The 7941-nt window shown below is 47.7% G+C and overlaps 1 long non-coding RNA gene across 1 annotated transcript; it reads left to right on the top strand.

Annotated features, from left to right (window-relative positions):
- Nucleotides 1–1403, top strand: LOC132006498 (uncharacterized). Its single transcript, XR_009401116.1, has 3 exons — nt 1–271; nt 1185–1282; nt 1365–1403. It is a non-coding gene; the product is annotated as an uncharacterized LOC132006498 (long non-coding RNA).
- The last annotated feature ends 6538 nt before the right edge of the window (nt 1404–7941 follow it).

Below are 7941 nucleotides of genomic sequence, written 5' to 3'. Positions count from 1 at the left end.
TCCTAGGATCTGAAAGAAAGGGAGGCCAGAGCATCGTAAGTGAGGGCAAGTGTCGCATTGGAAACAGTTACAGAAGGCGGCTCAGGTTACCAGAAAGGAATCTGGAAGTGACTCTGGGTTCAGGAGGAGACCACTGAGGGGTTTCAAGGCAAGGAGTAACATTCCCCGAATTACCCTTTTCAAAGGCTGCTCCTGGCTGCCACAGAGGGATCAGAGAAGAAGCAGAGAGACCACCCAAGGACGGCGTGGGGCATGATGGCGCTTGAGCCAGGTTGGTGGCCGCAGAGATAGGAAAGGGGTTGGATGTCGGGGTGTGAGCACAGTTGGGGAGACGCGCATCTGCACTCACTGAACTGGGAAGACTCGATGGGCTTTGGGGGAGGGAATCCAGAGGTTGAATATGGACAGTTTCTACTGAGGGGCCTACAAGACAAGCCGGTGAAGACGGATGGGGGTCGTGGACTCCGAAGACCTTCGGGCTGGCGATAACATACTGGCAAGTCAGCAGCAAAAAGAAGGTGTCAGAGACTTCGCCAGGTAACCCCGGGGAACCAGAAAATCTGGATGGGAAATAGAGACTTCCCAAGCCAGAACCAGCCTTGCACGTCGGGAAGGGCATTAAGGAGCCGGCCCTGGGGATGGTGGGAGGTGGGAAGCCAAGCACGTGGTGTCCCGGAAGCCGAGAGAGGAACGTTCCGGGGAACGTTCCGGGGATCGGTGACGTCACATGCTGTTGAAAGGTACAGTATGGTGGGGACAGAGGACCATCCGCTGGATTCTGCCACGGTGACAACCCTGGACAGAAGCGTTCCAGCAGAGCAGCGAGGACAGAAGCCTGCCGGGAGCGAGCGTGGGCATGGGCTCCTGGAAAGTCAGGAGCATGAGCGAACGAGTCCTGAATTTTGCCGCTGCACGACTTCTGGGGCCTGGGTCACCTTTGTTGTTGTCCCTTCGCCTTCACAGTGTGATGTCATCACCGTGTCGGACAAGCTTCCTTCCTTAGCCAGTCCCCAGGCGCCCCCAGCCTCTCCACTGTAAATGCACCTGTTTGCAGCTATGTCACAAGGTGGAGGTGCTAAATGCTGTGGACTCCGGAATTGTTAGCCCTATTTTTGGCACAAAAGGAAAGCCACATTTTACCTTTTTGACTTTTAATTCCTTTGCCCTGTTGACTTGCTCAAAAGGTAGAAGTCTTGCTGGATGAATTCTACTTGTTTCCAAAGGCACAGAGATGGACCGATCTTAGCCAGAAGCAGGGGTTTTCCACAAACACGTGCTGAACGTAAGTTCTTAGCCACTCACTTTTGCTGAGATTTTTAATGAGGGAACGGAGAATGGTTTTGACTGTCAAATTTCCCTTACAGAAATTGTCCTTGCTAACTACTGAGGCTACTGGATTCCCGCCCCCCGCCCCCAGCCCCACCAGGAACTCTAGGCAGACTTCCTGCTTTGCATGTTAAAATGGGAGGGTGAGTCATGAGAGTGACAGCTGGCAGGGGTGCGGGGCAGTGGGGAAGGGGCGGGGGTGGGGGGGCTTCCACAGAGGGCCTAAGCATCAGGCACTGAATGGGACACGTGTGAAGCATGCGTGAAACCGGTTTGCTCACATTCTGCATTAAGCAACAGGGGCAGATGCAGAGGGACTCTCCCTTAAGAGCCCTGTGCTTTCCCACACCCACTGATACGGGCCCCACCCCGCTGAGCTCGGGCCAGCTCCCCCGCCACACCCAGCCGGGCTGGCGGGCAGTGGGCCCTGCACCCGGCGGGAATTCCGCCCACCACGCAGTCTTTGGTTGTGTTCTTCCACAGCCTCTCAGCGGCGTCCAACCCCCCCCCCCCTTTCTTCTGTCCCTCGTGCCTGGTCAGGGTGGCACCCGTCTCCTGCTGGGACAACTGGCACCAGCCTCTGAACTGGCCTCCCTATGTCTCTGTGGGTCTCTACTGACTCACCCTCTGTTCCTCCACTCCGCAGCCAGGATGACGTTTCTAAACCCCCAGCTCATCATGTGGTGCCCCTGTGTTCACCTTCAGAAAGCTCCACTTGCTCCCAAGTGGAGCACAGCTTCCTACGCTTAGAGGAGCACTTCTCAGTTGTGCATCAGGTCCCCTGGGGAGCTTAAAATGTCGATCTGGATTTGGATTCAATACATTTGGCATTGGACCTGAAATTGTACATTTTGAATAGGTTTCTCGGGGGATGCCCATGCTGTTGGTCTGTGCACGACACCTTGAAGAGCAAAGAACTGGGGGACCCCTGCTTGGATCTCTAGCTTCATATTTTGCCACCTCCCCAACTCTGTGCCAGCCACACTGAATGTATTCTAACTCCCAGAATGCATCCCACTCTTGCTCACCACTGGGCCTTTGCACATGCCCTCTCCCTAGAGCACTCTCTTACCCTGGCCTCATAGACTCCTATACCTTTATTCCAATTAGAGTGTCAATGCCACTTCCTCTAGGAAGTCTTCTCCTATTCTCCAAGCCCAGGAAATAAAGAGTCAGGCATGTCTGCGTCCTGGCAGTGGTGTGACGTGGAGGAGTAGGGTAGCTGGTAATGATTTTCTTTATGCTAAGTGACAAGGTTAAATAAAGAGGTGAATAAGTTGGCTTGTGAGACATAGGGCGGCAGCCAAAGGGAGTGTGCTGGGGGGATCTGTTTACTCCTACAAAAGGTTCCAAAAAGAAGGTTTTTGTGTCACCTGGGGGCTTGAGAGGGAAGCCTGTCGACCTGCCCGGAGGTGGTCTGGCTGATGGCACCTTGATTCTTTTGCTATTTTGTTCTCAGCTGAGCAGAAAAGGACCCCTGAGGTAAGGGCACCAGCTGCCTCCTTGACCTCCGGGGACAAAGTCAGCCACACCACTCTGAGTGCTGTCAGGCTGCCCAAAAGTCATGGCAGAGTGAGCAAGGTCATTACAAGGATGAAAACTGTTTTTAGAAACTTTTTTTTGGACCACAGCTTGAGAGCGAATCATGGAGACAAATCTCTACTGTAGAAATTTTATGTCTCTTATTTTCTTACAAAAATCTCTTCCTGGGGGCGCCTGGGTGGCTCAGTGGGTTAAAGCCTCTGCCTTCGGCTCAGGTCATGATCCCGGGGTCCTGGGATCGAGCCCCCCATCGGGCTCTCTGCTCAGCGGGGAGCCTGCTTCCTCCTCTCTCTCCACCTGCCTCTCTGCCTACTGTGATTTCTGTCTGTCAAATAAATAAATAAAACCTTTAAAAAAAAAAATCTCTTCCTGGCGGGTGTGCTTTTTTTCTCTTTCTCTGCTTAGGTGCTCATGGGTCCCTCTTACAAGTCTGAGTTATAAAATGAATTCCTCTGCAGGTCGGAATCAGTGATCGCTGGGCTGGAGAAACCCTGGATTTTGCCAGAATGCTCCTGCCCCAGACCCAAGCCTGCAGGGAGCCGGGAATGGAATCCGAAACATGTGACATGGCAGGTCCTGATGCAGGGGTCAGAACTACTAGCCATGTGATCTCAGCTGGGCTAGGAGTGGTGCCAGTTCGGTCTGGAAAAAGTAGGACGTTGGTGGCAGAGCAAGTAAGTTCAGCAGTGGGATCAGAGCCAGGGAAATGCCAGAGAGCTTGTGACACACGGAGGGATCTAACGTCATTGCAGTTTGCCACAACGGAAAATCTTTCTGCCTTCCAACTTTAAAATACACCGAATAAAACTTCCTCTCTGAGTTTTATTTCCTCATTTTTCTGAAAGGGAATATCTAAGCAGAGGTCTCCTGCTTCCTTGCCCTCCTGGGACGTTTTCGGTTAGTTTCCAGCATCATAGTCACAGATGTGGAGCAGTTGGTCTGTTTAAAACAGATAACGACTTGAGTTTCTTCCTGAAGAGAACGGCCAAGTGTAGTGGGTTAATCTGTGCACCCAGTCATTCATAGGAAGTTAAAAAACACAGAAGGAAAATTTGAGAAAGAAATTATTTTCCGTGTTTTCTTTTCCATAATAGAAAATCATACCCTTTGCCGTAAGGGAAACTTACGGGAGTGACAGTGGGGCGAGGAAAAAAGGAGTTGAGCAACAGGTAGTAAAGATGTGTAGTCTTGGGGTGCCTGGGTGGCTCAGCTGGTTGAGCATCTGCCATTGGTTCAGGTCATGATCCCAGGGTCCTGAGATCGAATCCTTCCCTTCTCCCAAACTCGTGCTTGCTCACTTTCTCTCTGTCTCAAAAAAAAAAAAAAAAGAAAGAAAGAAAGAAAGGAAGAAAGAAAGAAAAAAAATCTATGTAGTCCTCTCACTAATCTTGAACTGACTTATCTTTAATTTTAAAAATTTTTTTAAATTTAAATTCAATTTAGTTAAAATACAGTGTATTATTAGTTTCAGTGGTAGAATTTAGTGATTAATCAGTTGCATATAAGCACATGATGAAATGAGCATTGGGTATATAACACCAATTGGGTGTATATACCTAATGCTCAAACCATCACGTGCCCTCCTTAATGCTCATCCGCCAGGTACCCCATCCCCCCCCCCCCCCCAGCAACCCTCAGTTTGTTTTCTAAACTTAAGAGTCTCTTTCAGTGGGGCACCTGGGTGGCTCTGTTGTTAAGCATCTGCCTTTGGCTTGGGTCATGATCCTACATGATTCTGCATGATCCTGGGGTCCTGGGATCGAGCCCAGTATCAGGCTCCTTGCTCTGCCGGAAGCCTGCTTCTCCCTCTCCCACTCCCACTGCTTGTGTTCCCTCTCTTGCTGTCTCTCTCTCTGTGTCAGATAAATAAATAAAATCTTAAAAAATAAAAAGAGAGAGAGAGAGAAGAGTCTCTTATAGTTTGTCCCTGTCTCTGTTTTTATCTTATTCTATTTTTCCTTCCATCCCCTGTGTTTACCTATTTTGTTTCCTACAACATCTGAATACGAGAGCTCAGGTCTCTAATCACATTTTCAAACCTCCCAGCCCAGTTTTTGTCTGCCCTCCGGTGGCCACATCTCTGTACTCGAAGTTCGACAGAAAAGCTAACTTGAAAAAAGAGCAGAGGCCCTATAAGAAAGGGTAGGTTGGAGGTTTTTTGTTTTTGTTTTTTTATTCCAGAAGTGGAATATCCATTTGTAATTTGTTTTGTAAGAGTCCAGATTTTTGCCAGAAGTTTTAGGAATTGCTCCAACATTGCTTTGGTTTTTGCTTTTTTAATTTAAATTCAGCTTAGGTACCATACCTCGAAGCATTCCTGGAAATCTACCTGGAACATTATTAGGTTCCTGGTAGATTTCGATGATTTGTCAGTTGCATAAAACACCCAGTGCTCATTCCATCAAGTGCCCTCCTCAGTGTCGATCACTCAGTTACTCCATCCCCCTCCCCGACCCCCCTCCCCTCCAGCAGCCCTCAGTTTGTTTCCTGAGATTAAGAGTCTCTTATGGTTTGTCTCCCTCTCTGAATTTGTCTTGTTTTATTTTTTCTTCCCTTCCCCTATGGTCATCTGTTTTGTTGCTTAAATTCCACATGTGAGTGAAATCATATGGTATCTGTCTTTCTCTGACTTATTTCACTTAGTATAATACCCTCTAGTTCCACCCACATCATTGCAAACGGCAAGATTTCATTCCTTTAGATGGACAAGTAATATTCCATTGTTCTATATACCACATCATCTTTATCCATTCATCTGTTGATGGACATCCGGGCTCTCTTCATATCATGGATATTGCTGTTATGAACATTGGGGTGCACGGACCCCTTCAAATCAGTATATTTGTATCCTTTGGATAAATACCTAGTAATGCAATTGCTATATATTAACTAACTTGAATTTAAATTAAAAAAACAAAAACAAAAAACCAAAGCTATGTTGGGGCAATTCCTTAAACTCCTGGTGAAAATTTGTATTCTTACAAAACCAATTACAAAATCCATTACAAATGGCTGTTTATATATATCTATATATGTGTATGTATATATATACACATATATATGTATATGTACGTATATATACAGACTTCATTTTTTACTGTATTCTTTAAATATTATCTTTATGACAAACCTGTAAGATAAATAATAATACTTCCATTTATATTCTTGTTTAGAAATCAAACTAATAATCCTAAAACATTAAACTAATACATCCTAAAACATAAAGCTAATATGTATCACCCAAATCCACAGGGAAGATATATGATTTCCACAGGGGGTGTTCATGCCCAGCCGCTCCATTCATCCCGGGGTCCAAGATGTTTTCTACGTCTTCATGTTCTGCATGTATATTATAAAAGCAATACTTGCTGGGCTTTTTTTTTTTTTTTTTTTCATTTTCCAAACATGCAAGTATGTTCTAGAACCAAGGGCCCCCGCCCACCTGCCCACCCACCCATGAGGATGTCCTCCAGCTTCTCCACCATCACTTTTCCTCCTCTGGTTGCTCACACTGCCCCAGGCTACCTGCACTCTCCACTCCTGCGTGTTCAGGCCCCCTTCCAACCCACCCTATCTTGGCCCCTGGCCCTAATCCTTCGCAACCTCCCTAGGTACATGGAGACAAAGTTGTTGATTTTAACAAACATGCACAAAAGGTTAACGGTGTTGGGGGAGAGCATCCATCGGGGACCATCTGAAAACAGAAAATATAGGCTGTGGCTTCCTTGAAAAGTAATCTGCCATTGTCTGCACAGAGTTTCCCAGGAACCCGATCTGTCCTTGGCTGCAGCTTCTCTGATCTGCTGGGCTTCTCCTCTTCCCTTGACTGACCCTTCTCCCCTCCCCAGCTGCCAGCCTCCAGTCCCCGCCCCCATGTTTCACTTACTTTCTTATGAGCCTCCGTGTTTCCCTCCCCCTAGGCTGGGCTCCGCACTTGGCTTTCTATGTTCAGGCACTCGTGCAAGTTCTGATCTTTGCCCCAGCAGTACAAATAACCATGGAGGCTTTGAAATTGTCATTGGACACTAAAGTCTTAGGCACGGCTCCCACCCACCTTTTTTTTTTTTTTTTTTTAGATTTTATCTGTCAGATAGAGTATGCACACAAGGAGGGGGAGTGGCAGGCAGAGGGAGAAGCAGGCTCCCCACTGAGCAGGGATCTTGAAGAAGATTCGATTCCAGGACCCTGAGATCGTGACCTGATGGCAAGGCAGACGCTTCGCCGACTGAGCCACCCTGGCGTCCCTCCCACTCACCCTTTGACCAGAACAACTGAGAGTCTTCTTCATGTTACGGTGTTATTGCTTTATCACGCTACACAAGCCTGGGAGATCCGGCAACTGCCCCCTTTCCTCTCACCTTCCCTCACACACTTTGAGAATCACTGCTCTAACCTAACAGTTAGTAACTGAGAAGGCAGCATGTGAATTTGGCTTCAGAACGACCAGGTTGGAATCCTGCCTTCCCTGTGACTGGCTCTGCTGGCCTAGGCAGGTTTCTGCAGAGGATTTCAGTTGTCTGTGTCCACAGCATCCATTTTCCACATTCTCAATTTCCAACCCCTGTCAACCACCGCTGTTCTAGCAGGAATCCGTGAGCTTCCTGGACGCTAATGAGTGTATTCCAGTTCTTTGGCTGCAGGAATTGGTTCAGGGGTCATGTGTTTGGCCAAACAGCAGTCTAGATGTTGCTGTGAAGGTATCTTTTAGATGTAATTAATCTTTAAATTAGAAGACTTTGAGTAGGGCAAATTATTCGCCATTCTGCTTTGAGTAGAGCAGAGTGAGGTGGGCCTTGCCCAATCGGTTGAAGTCCTTAAACGCAAAGACTGGGATTTTGTCCATGATAACAAAATATTCTGCCTCAAGATTGTGGCCTAGAAATCCTGCCTGAGTTTCCGGCCTGTTGCCCTGCAGAATTCAGACTTAAGGCTGCAACCTCAACTCTTAACCTGAACTTCTAGGCCGCTGGCCTTCTCATTGCCAACTCGCCAGCCTCCACAATTGAATATGTGAGATAAGTCCTTAAAATGAATCTCTCTGTTGTGTAGATGTATATAAATACACCATCCAGA

Source organism: Mustela nigripes, chromosome 18 (genome assembly GCF_022355385.1).
Source record: "Mustela nigripes isolate SB6536 chromosome 18, MUSNIG.SB6536, whole genome shotgun sequence".
Lineage (NCBI taxonomy): Eukaryota > Metazoa > Chordata > Mammalia > Carnivora > Mustelidae > Mustela > Mustela nigripes.
The sequence above is the reverse complement of the archived record's forward strand: the minus strand, read 5'-3'. Positions and strand labels throughout refer to the sequence as shown.